This window comes from Pseudopodoces humilis, chromosome 7 (genome assembly GCF_049639895.1).
Source record: "Pseudopodoces humilis isolate 2021_Gansu_Grassland_sample_001 chromosome 7, ASM4963989v1, whole genome shotgun sequence".
Classification (NCBI taxonomy): domain Eukaryota; kingdom Metazoa; phylum Chordata; class Aves; order Passeriformes; family Paridae; genus Pseudopodoces; species Pseudopodoces humilis.
The window spans coordinates 7,244,683-7,250,682 of NC_142206.1; positions in this window are offsets into that span (position 1 = coordinate 7,244,683).

The window sequence follows — 6,000 nt, forward strand, 5'->3', positions numbered from 1 at the left end:
GGATGAACTGGACCATCTGGAAAGCAGTTACTCACAGCCCATTTCTTGCACCTACCTGCTCTGCTCAAACTGAGACATTTGGAAATGGACAAACTGAAACCATTTACCTGTCTGTGGGATTACTCAGGCCAACGTTTTCCACATGGGAGCAGCTGAAAATCATCCTGAGGAGCCCCTGCAGCCCAGAGAAGCCTCTGTCAGAAACAAACCCTTCAAGACACATCAATAAAAGCAAGGAGTTGGCTGCTCTCCTCATCACATGCCTCATTCAAAATGTAGCTCACTGGCACTTCAGGCTCCTTCTCACTCATCCTGGAGCAAAGCACTGAGGAGAATGTCAACCACAGTGGTTCATTCTGACAGTGCAAACACAGCCATACACCCAGAGCTGTCTTGGCCCAGCATGCTGAAGCAGGTGGGATGCAAAGATTTGGGATTGACCCTGCTGAACCTCAGCCTCTCTCCATGGGTAACACATCAAAACCAAGCCCCCATCCTCACCCCCGCCAAATTTTGGCAGAGTAGTGCTTCAAGAACTTGCCTGTGCCTGCTTTAGGGGACCCCTTCACACATATCCTTGCAGAGAGGCGCTCCAGAGTAGAACAAAGTGTGGTGCCCACTGCTCTGCTGCAGGCAAACAACAGCTCAAGAGTCCTCAGAAAAATACTCTTGGCAGCAGACTTAACCTCCTGGGACACAGGCATCTCCCTACACGTGGGTGACAGCTCCCTGAATGTAAAGTCTCCCAACCCTTCTGCTCAGGAGTGTGTCAATTCTTGTTGCACTAATTCAAAACAAATGCTAATGACTGACAGTGAAGCCTTTGCCTGTGATCAATTGTGAGCATCCCCAGGCCTGCTGCTGGGCAGTGACTTTCCTCTGCAAGTGTCCCAGCTCTGCTCCTACCCCCTGACCCCAAGGCCTGCATTGCTGACAATATTACTTCAAAGCTGAAATTTTCAAAAAGCTTTTGATGGCAAAGCTGGGGCACTCATGAATCTGTGCAAGGGGCAGCCACACAAACAAGATCCATGCTGGAATTCAGTCAGAGAGAAATGGGTTTCTTGCCGTTCGTTCGTTCTGCTCCCAGCGCTTCAGGGCATGTGTCACCGTGTGTTTGAGCACGGCTGCATCCACACACATCCAGAACGAGTGACATCTGCTCCCAGCTCCCAGAGATTCCCTCTGACCAGTGCAGATGCAGGGACAGCTCAAAGCAAGCATGTTTAATCCGGGAGAAGCAAGGGGCTGGGCTTCTGGGTTACAGCATATGAATGCTGGAGCAGTAATAACATTTCAGTTCTTAAAAGCATGGAGAAGCTGCCCCACAGACTCCCCAACCCAGTGCCAGCTGGAGGAAAGACTGCAACTGAGCACTGAAAAGACACAAAATCTTCCTTCAGAATACAGCAAATTACTTTATTACCCAAATAAATCTGATCTAAAATATTGGCTTGAGCTATTGAAATGCCACAGAAATTAAACTGGCAGCAGGGCTGGAGCAAACAGGCTGCTGCTGCATTTCCCTGCAGACAAATGGCAAAGTACCTGCTGAGTCATTGGATGGAGCCTAACAGGTTTAACAGTGGAAAGTCAACAACACAACCTAAACTCCAGATTAGATATTCTAGAAACACTCTGAGTTTTAAATGTGCGTTTTGGCCATGCCCGCTCTGTGATTAGGTATATATATTGTATCAACAGGACCGAAGCTGCCCCCACCACCCCAAACAGTTGTTCAATGGGATTAGGAGTCCTTCAGCAGTGCTAATTAGCGTTTACGCAAGCAGGGATTTCTCCGAGCCCTCGGGGCTGCTGCCTGGAGGTGAGGATGCTCCCGGGTCTGCAGGCACTGCCCTGGGGTTAGGGTTATCGCATTAATGTCCCTGCCCTGCTGCTTCCACAAAAAAAGTTGTTCCCTTTGTCCTCCCGAGGGGCTGCCCGGATTTAAACCGGGTTCTGCAGGCGAGAAGAGATGGGGGGAGAGTAAGGACAGGGGAGATCTGGTCTCCTAAGCACCACTGTAAGGGGATTTTTCAGAACGCCACTGTCCCATGATGTGAGGCACACGCTGCCTCCAGCTGTGGACAGTGCCAGGGTGACATCTGGGAGACACCAGCAGGACACTGTCACAGCCCAGCCTGCACGGCAGCTCCAGAGGGAGTCAGGCTGGCTCAAACAAAACACGCTGGCTCTCATTCAATAACCAGACAGGTTCTAAGACATCTCCAGGAAAGCCTCCAGAAAACCAGTGACAGACCCTTTCACACCTGGATAACACATTCCCCTGCAGAACAAACATCTGGGCCTCACTTAGGAGGAGATCTGGACACAGAGCCTGCATCATCACAGGAGCTCTGCTGCCTTACAAGAAGCATGAGATGCCTGTGGAAGAAACACTACATAATTTTAAAATGAAAAAAAAAAAAAAAAAGAAAACAACAGCACAAAAGGCTTGTGGAGCAGCTTGTTAAAATGAGGAGAAACATGCAGCAATGGGACAAGCAGTGGCCACTCCAGGACACCCAGCATCCATGCTGGGGACTCCCTAAGGCAGTGCCTTAGATGACATAATGCTTTATGCAGGGAACTCAGGAAGGAGGAATGTGCCTGTCTGCTTTTCCACCTTCCCTCACATTGCTCTGCCAAGGTAAAGCTTGTGAAAGTTTGGCTTAAAGATTTTGCCTGAAAAGAGGGTATTTACATCCTTAAGAGTATCTGGCATAATTCTGTATTTCATCTTCCTTTCAAAGGATAATGCAGCTTCTAAAAATTCGATCCAAGAGCCATTATGATTTTATGCTGCTCCTGATACAATAAACAACTTCATTCGTCAGGCTCCAGGCATTTTGCAAAGAAGCCAGCATGACAATTTACATCTTGCAGAAAGGAACCTGAAGCAGCACAGCTTTCCTAGCAGCAACCAAGAAACGCTGGGAGACACCCACACTGGTCCTGCAGCCTCCACACTGCAATGCCCCCATTCTTACACAGCCACAGGATAACCCAACCCTCTGGTAATCTTCTGCCTGGAAGTGTTTAGAAACCTGACCGTGCCATCCATGGTGGTTTTAAAGTCCCAGCTTTCACAAGTGTAAGAAACTGGCACTGTATTCATGAGAGCTCAACTTCTTTCTTAAGAGCTAGAAAATACTATATTTACTATATATATATATATATTTATATATGTGATGTGTATGCTATACTTGGTCTATAGAAAATACTATAATTACCAAAGCAGAGGAAGTCCACAGCAGTGTGGGTGTTGATCTGTATTTTTTAGCAGCCTCATGGACCATATTGCTGAAAGGACAGCGTGGTGGTTTCATCCATCTGTACAGTGCAAACTGCTAAGGCAATCTCTTAGTAATTCATTAGCTCTTTTCATCCTCTATTCCTCTCTGAAATAATCCTGATTTCCCACATGTACAGAAATGGTGGGACATAAAACATAAGACTGTGCCAATGGATGAGTATAGTGGCCTTCTGTGAGGTATTGCTTTGTTAATCAATAAAAATCAAATCAATAAAAAGCTGAAATATAAAAATTGCTCTGACAATTTGGAATTTCCCTTGTGTTAAAGAAGGAACAAAGCAGCTCTGGACAATGATGCTCCAATCCACCACGTTCCCCTCCTCTGGGACACCAGCAGCCTCCTAGTGTTTCCCTCAGGCTGCAGCAGCTTGTGTCAGCCTGGCTTCCCTCAGGAGCCAGCTGGCAAGTGCCGCTCTTTGGGAAATTCCAGTCCCCATCTGCTGGGGAATTTTATATTGCATTCATTCCTCTGGACTGGCATCCTCCTACCTGTGAAAGAAGTTCTGAGCTTTACCAACTGAAATTCAGGTTCAACAAAACCACAAGAGTAAGGGGTTTTTCCCAATTTATGCTGCAGGAGCAATGGCATCGGCCCCAGTACAGAACCAGGTGTTAGTAAAGGTGCTTTAAATCCTTGCCCTGCACTACCTGTGTTGTTCCCATGCCTGTTCCTCCATGGTTCCTGCTGGCTTCAGCACTCAGAAGGAAACTGTTGATGCCTCCTTTGGTTGTGTCCTTAAACACCACACTGGCATTCCCAGATTCCTGCAGCTACCACAGACAGTGGATAAGTAGCCAGCCAGGCAGCCCTGTCCTGAAGATGGACTCACACTGACTGGCTTCTAATACAGAGATTTGAAACTATAAAATGGTTTGGGTTGGAAGGGAAATCAAAAAGCATCTCATTCCAACCCCCTGCCACAGGCAGTGACATCTCCCACTATCCCAGGTTGCTCAAGGCCAGCCTGGCTTTGAACACTTCCAAGAGGCATCCACAACTTCCCTGGGCAACCTGTCTCAGTGCCTCAACACCCTCACAGTACAGAATTTCCTTTGCTAGAAGAAGAAATTCAGAACCAGGACCATTAAAAAAGGATCCTCAGGCTTTATAAATCAGAATCTAAGGGGGGAAGAAAGGAGGGGGGACGACACAACAGCAAAACAAATAAAATATTCAATCTTTTAAAAATTAATTTTTAAAGCTTACAAACTACATTATCGTTGTTTAAATGTCAGGAGAAGTTTGGATTACTTTACACGAACATGAAAATATCAAAAAGTGAATTTGAAATCCAGAAACATGCCCACATGCATCAGGCTGTCCCCTCTACTGGTAAGTGGGAACTTTGACACCTCAGTGTAGTGACACAAGCCAAAAATGAGGTGGTGACCACATTTCAAAGGGCAAAAAACCCTCTCATTTTCAGTAGAGCAGGTAAAAAAGCACCAACAAGTCTCCCTGCAGCCATCAGCCCTTCAGGTCTCAGGTTTGTGATAAACAGTGACAGATTTCACCCTGGAACACAGCAGTTACACTTTCCAGATTTTTAATGTTGTTCTGAAATGAATAATGTAATTGCCAGATATAGAAAAAAAGTCACTTGATCCTCCTCAGGCTGAGCAGAGTTTTGAATTACAAAATCCTTCACTAGACCATAAAACCACAGTAGAGTTCTGCTGTTGTGCAGGGCATGATTTCAGAAGATCCATGTATGGATATTAAAGTAACAGAATCTTCTGGCAGGTGACCAGTTGGAAACCAAACTGCAAAAGCCTTGTAATGTATTTATTCCTCATTCAAAGGCAGCAGCCCATAATTAAAGACCTTGTCCTTCTGCACACAAGATACAATACCTGATTCATGGTTCACTTAAAACATCTGAGCCTGAGCTGCAAGACCATTTGTCTCCCTGGCATCCCACTCAACAAGCAACTTCTCCACAATGGGAAGCAGCATTTAACACATTCAAAAATATAACAGAGGTACCTGGTTAGCCCTCTAAAACACATCAGCTACACAAGCCACTGCTCCTCATTCTTCTTTCTGGATCTCTGATGAACTGGAGCCAGCAATGCAAGCCTGGCATGCTCTGGACAGCCACCATGGTTCAGTGCAACCTTCCCGACATGCACAAGGTGCAAACCTGACCCCCAGGTAAAGCCACAGAGCTCTGCTGGAGTTTTAAGCTGCCTTAAAGAAAACTTCTGATTTTAAAAAGGTGTTTGCATTTGTAAAATTCTATGGGCTTCTTTTGACCTGTTCCTCCTGCAGCCCCATGCCCACGTTCACCAGCTGGTTCTCCCCAACAAGGTGTCACTTGCAAACATGTTAAGAGTGTACTGAATTGTCTCCTTCAGGTCACTGGCAAAATGTCCAAGATGCCAGGTGAGATCCCTGCAGCATTTCTGTTGTCACCAGACTCTGCCTGGAGGTCAGCCTGTTGCACACTGAGGAGCACCACTCCCTCTGAGCCCAATCCATCAGCCAGTGTTTCACCCAGCCCACAACACCCTGAACCTTGATATCAAAACAGGGTGAGAAACAGTGTTGAAAGGCTTGCTGAGCTGAGGTAAAAACATACCTCTCTCCTCATCCACAAATTCAGTCACTTTATCACAGAGGGCAATCCTGGTGGTCAGGTGTGACTGACTCCAGTAAATTCTTATATTTATACAGACCATTC